Here is a 21,217-nt window from a genome sequence, read left to right on the forward strand (position 1 = left end):
CGCATATGTATTTTCGGTGCAGAAACATGTGAAAAATGCATTGTGGTAGATTTGGCTTTCTAGGCAGACACAGAACTGTTTCTATTTAAGGTGCACGTCACCAGAAAATTTAAATACAGCCTTTGTCCGGCAGAAGGTAAAACATAAAATAATAAGTTCATACAATAGTGCAGGTTAGCCCACCTGGCTTAGAATCCAGCTTCCATGTCCTTTAGCAAAGGGATTCAAACCAGGAGACCTGCACTCTCCATATATCCAGCATGTGTGAAACAAAACAGCTCAGAGCTTTCACTTCCAGGCCCACCCCACACCAAATGCTCTAAAGGCTGTGAATTTTATCCTCTGACATCCTTCCTCTCTATAGGTGTTTAATCATCCTAGCACTAAAGATAGCTGATTAACCCCTTTATGTTCTGGAACCTTTTTCCTATGTTTAATTACTGGAACTAATAATGTCAGTGCTACATATCTCCCCTCCAGTACTTTGCCAGTGACATTGTTACATAGCCCCACTGCCCAAAACCGTAGGTTTTGGCGCATTCAGTCACAATACAGGAGAGCCTGAACTGCCATCTGCATTACTGTGCAGCTTCTTAGGCCTGTGTTACACATGAAAGACGAAGACCTATAGTCTTGAGTTTCAACTCTTGGAACACTATCTCTGCTTCAAGAGGCCATTTGGCCATTGACGTCTTCATGCCATTAAGAAGGTAGGTCAGGTGTGTGGCTATCAGGGCGAAATTTGGGATACCCGGCTGATAGTATCTCACCATTTTCAGAAATGCCTTAAGCTGTTCCCTGGAGACCGGTTTCAGCCAATTTTGGACTGTCTCTATCTTATTCACTTACAGCTTTACATTGCTTCTTCCAACAATGTAGTCCAGGTATTTTCCCTTCTTTTTCCCAATGGCACACTTCCTTGGGTTTATGGTAAACCCCCCTTTCCTCAGCGCATCCAGCATGGCCTGGATCTTCTGCAGGTGACTTCCCAATCCGGGCTGAATATCACAATATCGTCAAGGTAAGCTATGGCATACTTTTTGTGAGGGGTTGATATCTGGTCTATGGCCCTCCGGAAAGTAACTGGGTCTCTTTGCAGGCCAAATGGGCTTCTGGTATACTGGAATCAACCATCAGGTGTAAAAGGGGCCGTCTTCTTCTTGGCACTTTGAGAGAGAAGGATTTGCCAGTAACCTTTTGTTAGGGCCAGGGAGGTGATGTAGCTGGCTGGCCCTAGCTTTTCTATGAGTTCATCATCGCGGGGTATCAGATATGTGTCAATTTTTGCCCCTTCGAAAACACCTTGCTGTGGGATACGGGGATTCTCTACAGCTTTTGGTTCACCAATACATGTGGTTCCGTCAGGATTCCATGATCACCAACCTGCATAAGTCTTGATAACTCCAAAAACAAGTCCCGGTTCCGCTGAAGAAATTCTCGGCACCGTTGTTTCTGGGCCAGTGACAGTGTCTCTGCCATGGGGACACCCTTAGTGGTACCTTCTGGTCTGTCCAGTCCACATGGAGCTTCCACTTGGTTTCTCTGTTGCCCTGCCTTGACCGATAGCGGCACGAGAGAATTTTGGAATGGAGAGGTGGTAGCAGTTAACTGGCAGGTGGGACAGCACTTGCAATATTTTAGGATTTCACGGTGATATCTGGGCCAATAGTACCTCTGCATGACCTATTGTTGACTTTTGTCCACCCCCAGATGGCCACCCAAGACATGTGAATGGGATCTGTCCAACACCCTTTGTCTATGGTACCAGAACCCCTGGTCTGGCAAACGAAGTGCGACGCGGGAGGCTGACACCTGGACAGTGTACCTAAGGAATCTAAAGAACTGTGAGTTAACTCGGATGACTGCACTCCACTGTTTCTGTCAGTTATTTCCACCACGCTACCGCTCCTGCACTACAACGCCCAGCATCACCATCTGCAGCTACACTGCCCTGGAGCTGTGCTCTGCCTGTGGAGAGCCGCACCAACCCAGCTGCCCTAACATCTGCTCCAGAGGTCTGCAGCAGCGCCGGTACTCATTACCTGGAACCACAGGTGGCGTCACGAGACAAAAACTGTAAACAAACCCCCTTTTAAAGAGTGACCCCAGGGTACGGGCCCGGGAGCCGACTGCCGTGACATCCCACAGAAGGTCAAGGCCCGGGTGTCAAGTTTCCCCCACATATCCCCCTGGGCGCGTCACATGCGGAAATGCATATGAAGAATGCTTCACTTCTGCTTGTCCCTGGCAGGAAAAACACATGTACAATCCGATTGCGTTTTTTCTGCCAGGGAGATGCAGAAATGCTCAAAAAAAATCCGGAGCATTTCTGCATCGTGGGCACATAGCCTTACATTAATTGTATGGCTTAATATTGAGCAGACATAGCCATCTATACACAGCAGGAGGCCGCACGTAGCCATCTATACAGTCATGGCCAAAAGTTTTGAGAATGACACCAAAATTATATTTTCACACGATCTGCTGGCCTCTGGTTTTTATTAGTGTTTGTCTGATGTTTATATCACATACAGAAATATAATTGCAATCATATAGGTTATATTGACAGTTAGAATGAGTTAATGCAGCAAGTCAATATTTGCAGTGTTGCCCCTTCTTCTTCAAGACCTCTGTAATTCTCCCTGGCATGCTCTCAAACAACTTTTGGACCAAATCCTGACTGATAGCAGTCCATTCTTAATCAATGCTTGCATTTTGCCAGAATTTGTTGGTTTTTGTTTGTCCACCCGTCTCTTGATGATTGACCACAAGTTCTCAATGGGATTAAGATCTGGGGAGTTTCCAGGCCATGGACCCAAAATCTCTGTTTTGTTCCATGAGCCATTTAGTTATCACCTTTGCTTTATGGCAAGGTGCTCCATCATGCTGGAAAAGGCATTGTTGGGCGCCAAACTGCTCTTGGACGGTTGGGAGAAGTTGCTCTTGGAGGACATTCTGGTACCATTCTTTATTCATGGCTGTGTTTTTAGGCAAGACTGTGAGTGAGCCGATTCCCTTGGCTGAGAAGCAACCCCACACATGAATGGTTTCAGGATGCTTTACAGTTGGCATGAGACAAGACTGGTGGTAGCGCTCACCTCTTCTTCTCCGAATAAGCTGTTTTCCAGATGTCCCAAACAATCGAAAAGGGGATTCATCAGAGAAAATGACTTTGCCCCAGTCCTCAGCAGTCCACTCCCTGTACCTTTTGCAGAATATCAGTCGGTCCCTGATGTTTTTTCTGGAGAGAAGTGGCTTCTTTGCTGCCCTCCTTGAAAAAAGGCCTTGCTCAAAGAGTCTCCGCCTCACAGTGCGTGCAGAAGCACTCACACCAGCCTGCTGCCATTCCTGAGCAAGCTCGGCACTGCTGGTAGTCCGATCCCGCAGCTGAAACAGTTTTAAGATACGGTCCTGGCGCTTGCTGGTCTTTCTTGGGCGCCCTGGAGCCTTTTTGACAACAATGGAAGCTCTCTCCTTGAAGTTCTTGATGATGTGATAGATTGTTGACTGAGGTGCAATCTTTGTAGCTGCGATACTCTTCCCTGTTAGGCCATTTTTGTGCAGCGCAATGATGGCTGCACGTGTTTCTTTAGAGATAACCATGGTTAACTGAGGAGAAACAATGATACCAAGAACCAGCCTCCTTTTAAAGTGTCCAGTGATGTCATTCTTACTTAATCATGACTGATTGATCGCCAGCCCTGTCCTCATCAACACCCACACCTGTGTTAATGGATCAATCACTAAAACGATGTTAGCTGCTCCTTTTAAGGCAGGACTGCAATGCTGTTGAAATGTGTTTTGGGGGTTAAAGTTAATTTTCTGGGCAAATATTGACTTTGCAAGTACAGTAATTGCTGTTAAGCTGATCACTCTTTGACATTCAGGAGTATATGCAAATTGCCATTACAAAAAATGAAGCAGTAAACTTTGGAAAAATTACCATTTGTCTCATTCTCAATACTTTTGGCCATGACTGTACACAGCAGGAGGCCACACAGCGCCAACTATACACAGCAGGAGGCCGTACGTAGCCATCTATAAACAGCAGGAGGCTGCACGGTGCCATCTATACAAAGCGGGAGGCTTCACGGTGCCATCTATACAAAGCGGGAGGCCGCACGTAGCCATCTATACACAGCAGGAGGCTGCACGTAGCCATCTATAAACAGCAGGAGGATGCACGCAGTCACCTTCACACACAAACATATACAGACATATACATACACTCTTTATAATGACCCAGGCAGGATGTCACCCCCCCATATAATGCCACATGCCTCCATACATTAAAAAAAAAAAAATGAAATACTCACCTCACTTCTCACCTGCTGCCGCTGCTCAGGTCCGGACTCCAGCGTCGCCGGTGTCGTCCCGCTGTGCGCTGCCTGTGATGGGTCAGGGGAGGGCGCGGTGGAAGGACGTCACCGCACCCTGTGACATGAGATGTCACAGGGAGTGCAGAGCAGGAAGACAGCGGATCTACGGAGGCACTGGGAGAAGTAAGAATCCGGCTGCCGAGGCCCTGAGCAAGTAGGGGAGAAGGGCGGGCTCTGGCACCGCTCTACTCCGCCCATCGCCCGGCGGGGTGCCCGACCGCGAGTGGGCCCCCCCCCCGCCTGCTCAGGGTCCCGGCACTTGCCCGGGTGCTGACGCCAGCCCTGATGGAGGTGATATGGTGGTGGAGAATGTAAATAGACAAAATCAGGAAGCGTATACCCATGTCTGGGTGTGAAGACAGAGGTGCATGGGAATAGAGTTAGACCTTCCAAAAAAAGACACTGTATTTGAGTTTATGATATGCTGCTATCATTTTGTGGTGTTGAGAAGTCTGGTCCAATCCAGCCCTTGTTCATTTTTATAAGAGTCAGCCTGTCACCATTTTTGACAGGCGGATGGGCCTATCGGTTATAATTCCACCGGTGGCACTAAAAACCTGCCCTGACAAAACGCTAGCGGCAGGGCGGGCCAGGACCTCCAAGGCATAGAGAGCCAGTTCATTCCACGTGTCCAGCTTGGATACCCAATAATTATAAGGTACAAAGTAATCATGGAAGACATTGGTACAGTCAGCAATGTACTCCCTCACCATCTTCCGAAACTTTTCCCTCCTTGTGAGAGTACCCCGAGCCTCAGGGCCTGTGTGATGGGAGGGTCTGAAAAAAGTGTCCCAGAACTTTGACAGTGTTCTCCTGCCTCTGCTGGATTGCATTTGTGTCCCTTTTGCCTGTACTCCTTGGTTGTTCAACGAACTCTGACTTCTGCCGCCAGCGTTTTCAGATGGGAATTTTTTAAATAACTCCACAACAAGGGCCTTCTTGTACGGCATCATTTTATTAGGCCTGTCCTGCAAGGGAATAAGAGATAGAAAGATCTCCTTGTAGCGTGGGTCTAGAAGTGTCACCAATCAGTAATGACTGTCACCCAAAATTTGGACAACGCGAGGGTCACAGGAAAGACCGCGTAACAAATTCAGCCATGTGTGTCAGACTGTTAACAGGCAAGACTTCCGTGTCCTCACCAAGAGGACGACTGACCATGTTCTCATCCTCCTCCTCTTTCTCCTCCCCTCTGTCCTCAGGCCATCCATGCTAAACAGACAGTATGACAGTTGTGCATGTAGTCCTCCTCCTCGTTGTCACCCAATCCACATTGGAATGAGATGAGGCTGGGCTGTGTGGCATCACCCTGTATGGTTCCTTGCTCCATCTCATCACCCTCTGCCTGCAATGCATCCTCTTTAATTGTGAGCAGAGAGTGTTTCAGAAGACAGAGAAGCGGGATGGTGACGCTAATTATGGCATCATCGCCGCTCACCATCTTTATGGAGTCCGGAAGATGGTACAGATGTCTGACATCCATGTCCACTCCTGAGGTTTTATGTGTGGAGTCTGACCTGAATGCCAATGGCCTTGTTGATGCTGGTAGTTAACAACTGCCCTCTTCTGCTCACAAATCGTTCCCAACATCTGCAATGTAGAGTTCCAATGCGTGGGGACATCGCAGATCAGTTGGTAAGCTGAAAGCTGCAAGCACTGCTGAAGCACGGCAAGGGTGGCAGAAGCTGTAGCTGACTTTCTAAAATGGGCACACATGCTGCATACTTTGACAAGCAGATATGGCAGATCCGGGTAGGTTTTAAGAAACCGCTGAACCACGAGGTTAAGGACATGGGCCAGGCATGGTACTTGTGTGAGCTCGCTTCAGAGCTGACACCAGGTTCTGGCCATTGTCACACAAGACCATGCCTGGTTGTAGGGTCAGCAGTGTCAACCACAGATCTGCCTGCTCTTTCAGAGCTGTCCACAACTCTTCAGTATTGTGCAGTTTATCAACTAAGCATATTACCTTCAGCACATCCTGTTGCCACTTGGTCGAGGCAGTGCTGCAGTGCTTCCAGCTTGCGACTGATGTGGTCATTTCGGAGATGGAAGCTGAAGAAGCGGAGGAGGTAGTGCAGGAGCTGTAGAATGTGGGGGCAACCCTGATTGACCCCGTGCCCGCAATCCCCGGCGTTGGTAGGACGTCTTCTGTCCCAAGAACCGACTGAGTCCTGGCTTCCACTATATTAACCCAGTGTGCCGTCCGCGAGATGTATCGTCCCTGCCCACAAGCACTTGTCCACGTGTCTGTTAGGTGGACTTTCCCAGTAACTGTGTTGTTGAAGGCACGGCCAATTTTGTGGGAGACGTGCTCAAGTAATACAGCCACGGCACACCCGGAGAAAAAGTGGCGGCTGGGGACCGAGTACCAAAAGACTGCCGCCGCCATCAAGTTGTAGAAAGCTTCTATCTCCACAAGCCTAAAAAGCAACGTTTCCAGTGCAAGCATTCGCGAAATGTGTGAATTTAGTAGTGTGGCCTGTGGTGCATTGGCTACATATTTGCGCTTGGGTTCCAAGGACTGGGGTGGGGACAACTGAACACAGCGCTGAGTCAAGGACGTGGACGTGCTTGCTGATGGTGCTAGTTGATAGTGTGCAATGACACATGCAGGGCGGGAGGCATCTTGGCATGCGCCATGGACAGAGGATTGGCGTGCACGCACAACAGCGGAAGAAGCAGTGGTGTCACCCGCAGACGCTGTTTCTGGACCCTGGGGTTCGACCCACTTAGTCGGGTGCTTTCCTGCCATGTGCCTGTTCATGCTGGTGGTTGTCAGGCTACTAGTTTTGCTACCCCTGCTGATGCTGGCCACGCAGATGGTGCAAATGTCCTTTTTGGAGTTTTCTGCAGAGTCTTTATAAAACAACCAGACTCGGGAAGACCTAAGAGTTGTACTGGCAACTTCTGTCGTGTTGGCGTTATGAGGAACGCTTTCCTGCCTTGTCTGCGGCCACCGCTATGCTTCTTCCTGCCTGCTGTGATGCTGCACCTCCCTCCCCCTGTGTGCTGCTGTCCTCGCTCTGTATGCTGTATGTCCCCTGCCAGGTTGTGTCAGTTACCATATCATCCACCACCTGGTCTTCCACTTCCGCACCTTGGTCCTCCTCCTGTTTTTCTGGCAATTGTGCCTTATCATCATCATCCACCTCTTGCGACAGTAATTGCACTTTCCCACCATTGCCTTCGTGTGACCGTTTCTGCTCCAGTATTTGGGCATCGCTACACGCATTCTCCCCTGGAAGCATTATCTGCTATCCAACAAACAACTGTTGACACTGCTCTGGGTTCAATAGTGGTGTACTGTGGTCCCCTAGTAATTGGGACAGGAAGGTCGAGCGACAAGATGTGGATGTTTGTTGTGGCACAATTTCAGCTTTTCCACGGCCACATCCTCAGCCTCTGCATGCCCCATCACCATCTCGTCCACTTACCCCTCCGTAGCCACGCACCTTGCCCATTTTAAATGGAGGACAATATTTTCCACGTTTACGACAAGTGGCTGATTTTGGAATGCAGTTATATGTGATACGTCTAACCGAGAACCACGGTTTTAAATAGCAGGCCTGTAATTTACCAATATTATTATTCACATAGACCTAGTGTGAATAGCTTGACTGACATACTGCAATGAAATGGAAGGCAGAAATGGCTGATTTTGGAACGCTGTTATATATGATATGTCTGACAGAGAAACACGCTTTTAAATAGCAGGCCTGTAATTTACTAATATTATTCATCACAGAGACCTAGTGTGAATAGCTTGATCGACACACTGCAACAAAACAAAAGGCAGAAATGGCTGATTTTGGAACGCTGTTATATATGATATGTCTGACAGAGAACCACAGTTTTAAATAGCAGGCATGTAATTTACTAATTTTATTCTTCACAGAGACCTAGTGTGAATAGTGTGAGAAGACATCACCTATAATTTACCTGAATGTAAGGGTGCATTTACTCTGGCCAATAGTGGACTTCAAACGAATGCTGAATGGCTATATGACACCGAATGACAATCATATAATAGCCTATTTATACAGGCTGACCAGACTTTCATGTGCACAGAATGATCATTAACATGATGGTTCTATGCATACAGAATAGCATCGTTCTCGACAACACATGTCCTGTTCACACAGGACAGTCTACTGTAGAGGTTTCCCTATTTTATGGTGAGTGGGGAGTTGTTGTACTGGGTCATGAAAGTGAGGTAAGAGCTGGTGGAACAGTTAATAGTGCCGGGTCAGAATAGACGTAAGGTGTTGGTCATGGCCAATTTGCATATATTGGGGGACATCTAGGGGTGGAAAAAACGCAGGAACGGATTATGCAAAGGGTCTATTGGCCTGGGTGTCACCGGGAAATACTAAAGTATTGCAGATCCTGCCCTACGTGTCAGCTAACCGCCCCCACCTCTCACTTTTGAAGTCCCCTCGTGCCTTTGCCCACTATTGAAGTGTCGATCAAGAGAATTGCCATGGACTTGGTCGGTACCCAGGTTAAATCTGCTCGTGGGCATCAATATATCTTGGTCATCCTGGACTATGCCACATGTTATCCGGAAGCAATTCCCCTGAGAAACTCCTCCGCAAAGAGTATAGCCCAGGAATTGGTCCACGTTTTCTCCCGGACAGGTTTACCAAAGGAGATCCTGACCAACCAGGGAACACCTTTCATGAGTAAGGTGATGAGGGAGTTATGCAAGGTCCTGCAGATCTCCCAACTGAGAACTTCAGTGTACCATCCTCAGACAGATGACTTGGTAGAGAGGTTTAATAAAACACTAAAGAGTATGCTGAGGAAGGCTATTAAAAAGGTTGTTAGAGACTGGGACTTTCTTCTACCATATCTGTTGTTCTCCATCCGAGAGGTTCCACAGTCATCTACGGGGTTCTCGCCATTCGAACTCCTCTACGTCTGACATCCGCGAGGTCTCCTAGATATAGTCAAGGAAACCTGGGAAGCCGAGGTCACGCCCCACAGAAGCGTCATCGAGCATGTGGCACTGATGCAGCAGAGGATTGCGAAGGTGATGCCCATCATAAAAGGACATGTCCTTCAGGCACAAGAAGATCAGGCCATGGTCTACAATTGGTTAGCCAGAGTGAGGCAATTCAGTCGGGGAGACCGAATCCTCGTGCTAATTCCTACTGTGGAGAGTAAGTTCTTGGCCAAATGGCAAGGGCCGTACGAGGTGGTGGAGAAGCTTGGTGATGTGAACTACAAGGTTCATCAACAGGGACGACGTAAGCCGTACCAGATATACCACATCAACCTCATCAAGCCGTGGCAAGACAGGGAGGCTGTGGAAGCTCCATGCTTGCTGGGCAAGCCAGAATGTGACATTGGAGAAGTCGCAATAGCGGAAACGCTACCGAAGGCCAGAAACAGCAGTGTCGGGAGTTACTGCAGAAGAACAGGGATCTGTTTTTGGAATTGCCGGGCTGCACAAGGGTCATAGAAAACGAGGTTCTGATGGAGCCACATGTGCGGGTGAGCTTGAAGCCCTATCGGATACCTGAGGCCTGACGAGAGTTGATCTCTAAGGAGGTGGCTTGTATGCTGAAACTCGGTGTCATTGAAGAATCCAAGAGCGGTTGGTCGAGCCCTATTTTATATATTTTATGTGTTTGCTCTGTGTATGTATTTGCTCTTTGTATACATATATGTATGAAGGTACTCTGAATATACATATGTACATATGTTTATTGCTCGTGCTCGGTATTTACATGTGTGTGTGTTTTATGTGTCTTTACGTTTGTGCATGTGTAGGCTGCATGGTCACTCAGTGGTTAGCACTATAGCATTGCAGCGCAGGGGGCCTGGGTTTAAATCTCACCAACTGCAAAGAGTTTCTATGTTCTTCCTGCAAAGACATGCTGACAGGTAATTTAGATTGTGATCCCCGATGGGGACAGTGATGATAGTATCTGCTAGTGGGATGCTGGCCTAACCCTGACAATCTTAGTGATTGATTTTCAGCACAGTTCACATTTTATGTGTTTTCAGGTTGTAATGGCCAGGTTGTGATTCTATAAAGCTACTTATTTTATGTTTCTATAACTTTGTGCATACAATGTTTTTCCATCTGTTTTAACTAAATATTTGATATAGGTAGTTTGTCTTATGCTGTCTACAATGATCATTACTATTTTGAGAATGTTGTTTTGTATAGGTTTTAGTATCCAAATAATGCTAAAATAATACAGGATTACTGTTCCAAAAGGTGAAAATAGCCTCTTCAGAAGGAAAAGGATTTGATCTCTGGCACCATCTATTCGATGCAACAATTTTAAAAGTTAATATTGACCATTTAACGAGCCTTGCTACATGACTTAGGATAAGAAGCCAAACCAGAAACTCTATTTTTAGACACTTGTTTCGGGGTGTTGCCCCTCAGCATTGCAAAGAATTAGACCTGATTTGACTAGATGAGAGACCTCTGACTTTGGGACTCCAATAGATGGTGCCAGAGATCAAATCCTCTTCCTTCTGAAGAGGCTATTTCCATACCTAATTTGCCAGAGGACCATTTGATGTCCTATAAGTCTTATATCGATATGTCAAGTTGTTCCTGAATGTGAACGTTCTACATATAATCCGCTCATGCCTTAGACACTGCAAAGATCATCCAATGTTTTGATTTATGTTTTGAGTTTGCTTGAAATAAACCCAATTACAAGTGATTGTTGCAATGTTGTAAAACAGAACTAAAGTAGACATTTATTAAGGAAATATAGGCATTTCTTACATTGTATAGTCCGAAGAGATTACCACCTTCATTAGAAAAGAATCCGTTGTTTGTGCGATATCTTAGGATAGCGGTATTTCTCCATTTAGACAGTGGTGTCTTGTTGGGAACATGCCATAACCCCAAGTCTTCAGCAGCAATATCATAATATCCTGGGTTCTAGGAAAAATAAAAGATTAAAATACAGAGAAACCAAAATTTTTCAATGTTCAGGGAATTAACAATTAAACAAGTTAAAAAACTATGAAAGGAAAATACATTTTAGAAAACTTTGGGCATCATTCTTCAAAACTGACAAAAACTAACCTTGTTGCCCATAGCAATGAATCATAGGTCAACTTTAATTTTGTTGAACCACTCTGATAACATGAAAGCAGCTCTGTGATTGGTTGGTAAGGACACTACAGACAGGTGTTTTTTCTTTTAGACAGTTTGGAGAATTCTGCCCCTACATTTGGCGTGGGGGTAAATGTAGAGAAGTAAACTGCAAAGGTTGTCGATAAGAAGCACTAGCTGAAGCTCATTTTGAATTTCTGTGTTTTGGTCCAAGTGTTGTCATACTGAACCAATTTGGGGGCCGCACTAAAAATTAAAGCAGTTATACCTTCTGTGACATTTATGATATATCGAAAGTATATACACTGACTTCCACTAATCTGCTCTGTAAGGCTCTGTGTCCTCAATGAGTTTTTGATGTTGCGTATCTTCGCTGCATCAAAAACGCACCATCTTACAGTTTCAGCAAAGTGGATGGGATTTATAGAAATCTTGCGTCCTCTTGTGTTTTTTTTCTACTCAGCGTAAACTGATCTGAGGTGCATATTTCAAATCTACAATGTGTCAATTTATCTTCAGATACGCTGAGTTTTATATGCCGATTTTCCCCATAGAATTGCATTATATGCTGAAAATCCACAGGTAAAAAACGCATATGTATTTTCGGTGCAGAAACATGTGAAAAATGCATTGTGGTAGATTTGGCTTTCTAGGCAGACACAGAACTGTTTCTATTTAAGGTGCACGTCACCAGAAAATTTAAATACAGCCTTTGTCCGGCAGAAGGTAAAACATAAAATAATAAGTTCATACAATAGTGCAGGTTAGCCCACCTGGCTTAGAATCCAGCTTCCATGTCCTTTAGCAAAGGGATTCAAACCAGGAGACCTGCACTCTCCATATATCCAGCATGTGTGAAACAAAACAGCTCAGAGCTTTCACTTCCAGGCCCACCCCACACCAAATGCTCTAAAGGCTGTGAATTTTATCCTCTGACATCCTTCCTCTCTATAGGTGTTTAATCATCCTAGCACTAAAGATAGCTGATTAACCCCTTTATGTTCTGGAATCTTTTTCCTATGTTTAATTACTGGAACTAATAATGTCAGTGCTACATATCTCCCCTCCAGTACTTTGCCAGTGACATTGTTACATAGCCCCACTGCCCAAAACCGTAGGTTTTGGCGCATTCAGTCACAATACAGGAGAGCCTGAACTGCCATCTGCATTACTGTGCAGCTTCTTAGGCATGTGTTACACATGAAAGATGAAGACCTATAGTCTTGAGTTTCAACTCTTGGAACACTATCTCTGCTTCAAGAGGCCATTTGGCCATTGACGTCTTCATGCCATTAAGAAGGTAGGTCAGGTGTGTGGCTATCAGGGCAAAATTTGGGATACCCGGCTGATAGTATCTCACCATTTTCAGAAATGCCTTAAGCTGTTCCCTGGAGACCGGTTTCAGCCAATTTTGGACTGTCTCTATCTTATTCACTTACAGCTTTACATTGCTTCTTCCAACAATGTAGTCCAGGTATTTTCCCTTCTTTTTCCCAATGGCACACTTCCTTGGGTTTATGGTAAACCCCCCTTTCCTCAGCGCATCCAGCATGGCCTGGATCTTCTGCATGTGACTTCCCCAATCCGGGCTGAATATCACAATATCGTCAAGGTAAGCTATGGCATACTTTTTGTGAGGGGTTGATATCTGGTCTATGGCCCTCCGGAAAGTAACTGGGTCTCTTTGCAGGCCAAATGGGCTTCTGGTATACTGGAATCAACCATTAGGTGTAAAAGGGGCCGTCTTCTTCTTGGCACTTTGAGAGAGGAGGATTTGCCAGTAACCTTTTGTTAGGGCCAGGGAGGTGATGTAGCTGGCTGGCCCTAGCTTTTCTATGAGTTCATCATTGCGGGGTATCAGATATGTGTCAATTTTTGCCCCTTCGAAAACACCTTGCTGTGGGATACAGGGATTCTCTACGGCTTTTGGTTCACCAATACATGTGGTTCCGTCAGGATTCCATGATCACCAACCTGCATAAGTCTTGATAACTCCAAAAACAAGTCCCGGTTCCGCTGAAGAAATTCTCGGCACCGTTGTTTCTGGGCCAGTGACAGTGTCTCTGCCATGGGGACACCCTTAGTGGTACCTTCTGGTCTGTCCAGTCCACATGGAGCTTCCACTTGGTTTCTCTGTTGCCCTGCCTTGACCGATAGCGGCACGAGAGAATTTTGGAATGGAGAGGTGGTAGCAGTTAACTGGCAGGTGGGACAGCACTTGCAATATTTTAGGATTTTACGGTGATATCTGGGCCAATAGTACCTCTGCATGACCTATTGTTGACTTTTGTCCACCCCCAGATGGCCACCCAAGACATGTGAATGGGATCTGTCCAACACCCTTTGTCTATTGTACCAGAACCCCTGGTCTGGCAAACGAAGTGCGACGCGGGAGGCTGACACCTGGACAGTGTACCTAAGGAATCTAAAGAACTGTGAGTTAACTCGGATGACTGCACTCCACTGTTTCTGTCAGTTATTTCCACCACGCTACCGCTCCTGCACTACAACGCCCAGCATCACCATCTGCAGCTACACTGCCCTGGAGCTGTGCTCTGCCTGTGGAGAGCCGCACCAACCCAGCTGCCCTAACATCTGCTCCAGAGGTCTGCAGCAGCGCCGGTACTCATTACCTGGAACCACAGGTGGCGTCACGAGACAAAAACTGTAAACAAACCCCCTTTTAAAGAGTGACCCCAGGGTACGGGCCCGGGAGCCGACTGCCGTGACATCCCACAGAAGGTCAAGGCCCGTGTGTCAAGTTTCCCCCACATATCCCCCTGGGCGCGTCACATGCGGAAATGCATATGAAGAATGCTTCACTTCTGCTTGTCCCTGGCAGGAAAAACACATGTACAATCCGATTGCGTTTTTTCTGCCAGGGAGATGCAGAAATGCTCAAAAAAAATCCGGAGCATTTCTGCATCGTGGGCACATAGCCTTACATTAATTGTATGGCTTAATATTGAGCAGACATAGCCATCTATACACAGCAGGAGGCCGCACGTAGCCATCTATACAGTCATGGCCAAAAGTTTTGAGAATGACACCAAAATTATATTTTCACACGATCTGCTGGCCTCTGGTTTTTATTAGTGTTTGTCTGATGTTTATATCACATACAGAAATATAATTGCAATCATATAGGTTATATTGACAGTTAGAATGAGTTAATGCAGCAAGTCAATATTTGCAGTGTTGCCCCTTCTTCTTCAAGACCTCTGTAATTCTCCCTGGCATGCTCTCAAACAACTTTTGGACCAAATCCTGACTGATAGCAGTCCATTCTTAATCAATGCTTGCATTTTGCCAGAATTTGTTGGTTTTTGTTTGTCCACCCGTCTCTTGATGATTGACCACAAGTTCTCAATGGGATTAAGATCTGGGGAGTTTCCAGGCCATGGACCCAAAATCTCTGTTTTGTTCCATGAGCCATTTAGTTATCACCTTTGCTTTATGGCAAGGTGCTCCATCATGCTGGAAAAGGCATTGTTGGGCGCCAAACTGCTCTTGGACGGTTGGGAGAAGTTGCTCTTGGAGGACATTCTGGTACCATTCTTTATTCATGGCTGTGTTTTTAGGCAAGACTGTGAGTGAGCCGATTCCCTTGGCTGAGAAGCAACCCCACACATAAATGGTTTCAGGATGCTTTACAGTTGGCATGAGACAAGACTGGTGGTAGCGCTCACCTCTTCTTCTCCGAATAAGCTGTTTTCCAGATGTCCCAAACAATCGAAAAGGGGATTCATCAGAGAAAATGACTTTGCCCCAGTCCTCAGCAGTCCACTCCCTGTACCTTTTGCAGAATATCAGTCGGTCCCTGATGTTTTTTCTGGAGAGAAGTGGCTTCTTTGCTGCCCTCCTTGAAAAAAGGCCTTGCTCAAAGAGTCTCCGCCTCACAGTGCGTGCAGAAGCACTCACACCAGCCTGCTGCCATTCCTGAGCAAGCTCGGCACTGCTGGTAGTCCGATCCCGCAGCTGAAACAGTTTTAAGATACGGTCCTGGCGCTTGCTGGTCTTTCTTGGGCGCCCTGGAGCCTTTTTGACAACAATGGAAGCTCTCTCCTTGAAGTTCTTGATGATGTGATAGATTGTTGACTGAGGTGCAATCTTTGTAGCTGCGATACTCTTCCCTGTTAGGCCATTTTTGTGCAGCGCAATGATGGCTGCACGTGTTTCTTTAGAGATAACCATGGTTAACTGAGGAGAAACAATGATACCAAGAACCAGCCTCCTTTTAAAGTGTCCAGTGATGTCATTCTTACTTAATCATGGCTGATTGATCGCCAGCCCTGTCCTCATCAACACCCACACCTGTGTTAATGGATCAATCACTAAAACGATGTTAGCTGCTCCTTTTAAGGCAGTACTGCAATGCTGTTGAAATGTGTTTTTGGGGTTAAAGTTAATTTTCTGGGCAAATATTGACTTTGCAAGTACGGTAATTGCTGTTAAGCTGATCACTCTTTGACATTCAGGAGTATATGCAAATTGCCATTACAAAAAATGAAGCAGTAAACTTTGGAAAAATTACTATTTGTCTCATTCTCAATACTTTTGGCCATGACTGTACACAGCAGGAGGCCACACAGCGCCAACTATACACAGCAGGAGGCCGTACGTAGCCATCTATAAACAGCAGGAGGCTGCACGGTGCCATCTATACAAAGCGGGAGGCTGCACGGTGCCATCTATACAAAGCGGGAGACCGCACGTAGCCATCTATACACAGCAGGAGGCCGCACGTAGCCATCTATAAACAGCAGGAGGATGCACGCAGTCACCTTCACACACAAACATATACATACACTCATAAACACATTTGAAACACAAAAATACAAATAAACAGACATCACACAATGATATCTGCTTGCACACACACACACACTCACCATCTCTCGGCTCCAGTCCTGCAGCTCCTCTCCGGTGCAGCAATGCAGCACACACTGCGTGACGTCACACTAGCAGACACGGCCATGCACAGGGTCGTGTCTCCTAGCTGTGACGTGGCCGGGCCAGCACACAGGGAAGTTAACATGTGCAGTGCTGGCCCGGCCGAAGAAAAAGCAGCGGCCGTGCACCGCTGCTGGGGGAGCGGTCCGGGGGCCCCCCGCCTCTGACTGCCAGTATGTGCCGCTGCGTCGCACATATTATAATGAGGGCAATCTGGCCATGGAGCCCCGGGGCCCCGGGCGGTAGCCCAGATTGCTCTCATTATTATCTGCCTATGTGTGTGTATGCAGCCTTACAATTCAATGTTTTATATTCATAGCAAGTGCTGTACCTTATAATCATCACTGGTGGCTCCATCAGGTAGACCAAATGTGGCATAGTTAGCCCAGTTGTCATCTCCCTTTGGGTTGTTGGCGTCGTTTCCTGATTGGCTGGACCAGCGATCTCCCTCTGTACATTTACCATTGATATTATTTTCATGGACGCTGACCACCAATGTCCAACCTCCACCATTGGTTGTCATGTCACAGTAGGTCTGATACATCACCCCATCTTCTGTGGTCAAACTGTATATTCCATCTAAATTGAAAAACAAATGAGCTATACATGATGCAATAAATTTTGAATAATCACTTATGATCATACATATGCATGGGTATGTGCGTAAGCAATATACTTATACACAGAAAGTATGCAAGATTATAAATCTTTCATGGACATTACGACAGATATATCTCACCTTCAGCATATGTATATACACTCTTGATTTCTTTGCAACTTCTGTATCCATGGTCTGTCCCACCAGCAGGATTTCTAGCCTTCGACGGGTAGTTATAGTCATTTTCATTATCCTAGCAAGCGAACATATTCTGGATGTTTTGTTTAATCTCAGCAATGGAAGATTTCCCTAAAAAAAAAAACAGGAATATGGTAGTGCATGCAAAAATATTGATCTTTCATAAGTATACAATATTTTCCAATAGAAACGTCTTGTTCTTTTGTTGTTTTTTTTAAATACCAAAATCATAGAAACGAATGAATCAATTTAATGTGCTGAACCCACCGAACTCGTACATTTAGTGATTTGATTTGCCGTCGTCATTTTAGCAGTGAAGGCTCACATTACCTTGGACGTGGCAAGGCGCGCTCCTCCATAATGGCTTGCAACTATCACATCACAAGTAGTGATGAGCGAATATGTTGGCGATCCGATCTCAAATGTTAAGTTCAACACAAATGTGGCACATTCGGATTTGTGATGGGAAAGGCGAGCAAAATTTGTTAAGTTCGGTAACGTTCGGCAAATTTACACAGTTACGCGATTGCGGGCCAACCATAGCGTTTTTTTTACTGTTTTGCTAGCATAGTGCTTGTGTATGATAAGCTGGCTGGAAGACGTGGCAGATGAGTGGGGGGCTGATGATAGCTCAGAACAGGTCAGATCAACAGCGTGCTTTTTTTTTCCTGTAGGCAGTAACTTTAAGTCAGGAAAGCGTGGCTAGCCAATCCGAGCGCAGGAAGCATTCACAGTGTCCCAGACACAAGGGCTTCGGCAATTGGCTGTTGAAATCACATGTCCTCCCTATAAAAAAAGCGGCCATGTTCCCTCAGCGCTATTTTATGCATGTCACTGAAGGAGATAGATGCTGCTGAGTGCTCTGTCCTGTGTAATGAGAGATATTAGCTAGATAGATGGGCGCTTCTGTGGAAGTCAGATAGTGTAGATAAGTCCTGTGCTGTGTACCTGTTCAATTGACCTTGCAGCCCTTTTTTTTTGTGCAATTATTGAGATTCTGACACAAACAGCAGGGCCTATGGCTCAGAACAGTGTTGTGCACCGAATGTACTGTCTGTGCTCCATGCAGACCTTCAATCTATTTTTGCACTTGCTAATGTGATCAAGCAAGCATGACCTTGTAGGCCACTTTTTGTTTTTGTGGGGTTGAAATTCACCTATCTGCACAGCTTGTCAGTGCAGAGCACAAAAAACTTTTTTTTTCATTTGCTAATGTGATAGTGCAAGCTGTGTTAGCCCAGTTTGTCATTTGTTTGGTGGATGAACGTCAGCTTTTTTTTGTTGTTGCTAGCCACAGTCCACCAAAGATTTTTTTGTGTCGCAGATGTGTTACACTCTGCTATAAGCCACTTAGTGCTTTTAGTGGAGACAAAATTCATCTGTTTTCTGAGTAAAAGAATAGATTTTTTTCTGTTGCTAGCCAATGCCACAGTCCACCAAAGATTTTTTTTGTGTGGCAAACGTCATACACTCTGCTATACCTCCGCTACTACTTTAGTGTCGGTGAACCCCAGCTGTTTTCAGAGTAAAAAAAATAATTTTTTCTGTTGCTAGACAGAGTCCAAAAAATATTTTTTTCTTTCACAAACATGTTACACTCTCATATAAGCCACCTAGTGCTTTTAGTAGCGAAGAAATTAATCTGCTTGCTGAGTAAAAAAAATGATTTTTTTTCTGTTGCTAGCCAGTGCCACAGTCCACCAACGATTTTTTTTGTGTGGCAAACGTCATACACGCTGCTGTTCCTCAGCTACTACATTAGTGGCGGTGAACTTCAGCTGTTTCCAGAGTAAAAAAAAAATGATTTTTTTCTGTTGCTAGACAGAGTCCAAAAAATACTTTTTTCATTTGCAAACGTGTTACACTCTCATATAAGCCACCTAGTGCTTTTAGTGGCGGCGAAATTCATCTGTTTTCTGAGTAAAAAAAAATATTTTTTTTCTGTTCTTTCGCAAACGTGTTACACTCTGCTATAAGCTACCTAGTCCTTTTAGTGGCAGTGAAATTCAGCTGTATTCAGAGCTTGTGCAGAGTAAAAAAAAAAGCTTTTTTTTTGCTGTTGCTAATGTTATACAGCAGCCTAGATCTGAGTTTGAAATAGTTTGGAGAATAGCTCCTATGTTATACAGGCCTCATCCACAGTTAAAAAATACTTTGTTCAGTTCCTAACGTTATACAGCAGGAACATCTCAGTTTGAAATAGTTTTAAGAAAATCTCCTATGTTATATAGATGTCATCCACAGTAAAAAATATACTTTGGTTATTAACATTATACAGCAAGCCATATTTTACCTTGTTATTTAGTACCGCTGAAATTCAGGCGTGTGCAGAGCTGTTGAAGAGGAAAAAATCTATTTTTTTTTGCTAATAGCGTGCTCCTACTACAGTATCTGAGCAACATGAGCGGGAAAAAGAGAGGTTGTGGTAGAAGAGGGAATAGTCTTGGTGTTCAAAGTGTACGTGGGGTAGGTGGTAATGTTAGTGAAAGCAGTAGTGAACCAACACCGTCATGTCCTATCCAAAGACAAGTGACAACTTCTGTTACTGGACGGGCTACTCCACTCCCTTTCTTTGGCAGCCGCACAGCGATAAACCTTGTTGATAAGGGCCAGAAAGCCGGTGCTCCCATGGATGGCAAGCACTGCTTCAAGTGGTCTCTCCTCTTCTTCCTCCACCTCAGCATCACACACAGTACAGTCCACAGAGGTGGCATCCTAATTATTCTTGCTTCCCCCTGTGTTACAACTGTCCAAGCACCCAACTGACTGTAGCGAACCACAGATCGGCGAGTCTGTAGAACTGTTCACCCTTTCTATACCATGGGCATCAGAAGTGTACTCCAAGCATTCACAGAGTCAAGAAGAGGAGTAAAGCATCTACACCGATGCTCAAATTTTTTTTTTACGTTGGATTCGGGGCAGGAGTAGCTCATCTGAGGAGGTGGAGGAGGAAGACGAAGAGGTTACCTTCCGCCCTACTGAAGATCGCAGTCATACAGGTGAAAAGTTGTGGACAGCTCTCCAGCCTCAGTTTCAGAAATGGCTGTCTCCGCTGAACCTGGAGCCAAGGAAGGCCGTGTGCGATAACGGTGGAAATGCCGAGGCGAACTCACACATGTGCCTTGCATGTGTAAAGGACATATTGATACTCATGCTAGAGCAACCCCATTTTGTTTGCTTGCTTTAAAATCCTGTTATTATCACTCCTTGCATAACATACTTCTTTCTTTCTCTTCCCATGCATCTTTCCCACAAACTTTTTCTCACAGGAACATTTTGTATTTTGTCAGACACTCCTCTTCTGTTATCTAACTAGTTTAGGCCAGGATATACATTGTAAAACTTCCATAGTGCTTCGAACTAACGATGATAATATGACCATATATGTGTTTCCGTAATAATTGCACTAACATTGGTTCAAGCCTGTAGTACGGCAGTAGATGATTGGACATTAATAAACTCAAAGCAATATAAAAAGCTAAGCAAAATAAATGGGATCAGAGATTCTTTGAATCCTCCCAATACAGAGCACGCCACGCATCGCCTCCATTCGGTTTTCAGTGGATTGCGCAATGAACATAATAATTTGACACTCACTTGGTCAACCGTGAAGGGTTATTGCCCTCCCTCAACACATGGCTCATGTCCTCAACCTGGTGGTACAGCGATTTCTCCGCCACTATCCCGGCCTGGATGATCTGCTTCAGAAAGTACGGAAGCTGTGTGCTCACTTCGACTTGCATTAATACAGAGGTCTTTGCCATGCCAGTTAACAGGTTGATATGCGATGTGCCGATGTGACGGTGGCTTCCTGCGATCTAGGGGGTTTGGTGATACCAGACATACTGTTAGTGAAGATACAAGAGCCGAGGAATAAATGGAGGAGGAAGAGGTGATGAGCGAGCAACAGTCAGAAGATGAAGAATATAATCATCCCCTCTCTGTTGAACGTGGTATATGAGTGCCTTCTTGCTGCACTTTCTGCAACATGATCCC

General features: G+C 45.5%; 1 pseudogene; it reads right to left on the reverse strand.

Annotated features, from left to right (window-relative positions):
* LOC141273546 (intelectin-1-like) overlaps positions 1-21,217 on the reverse strand; it is a 172,545-nt pseudogene that overhangs the window by 45,786 nt on the left and 105,542 nt on the right.

Source organism: Phyllobates terribilis, unplaced genomic scaffold (genome assembly GCF_046119375.1).
Source record: "Phyllobates terribilis strain yellow unplaced genomic scaffold, ASM4611937v1 Scaffold_5__5_contigs__length_657084704, whole genome shotgun sequence".
NCBI lineage: Eukaryota > Metazoa > Chordata > Amphibia > Anura > Dendrobatidae > Phyllobates > Phyllobates terribilis.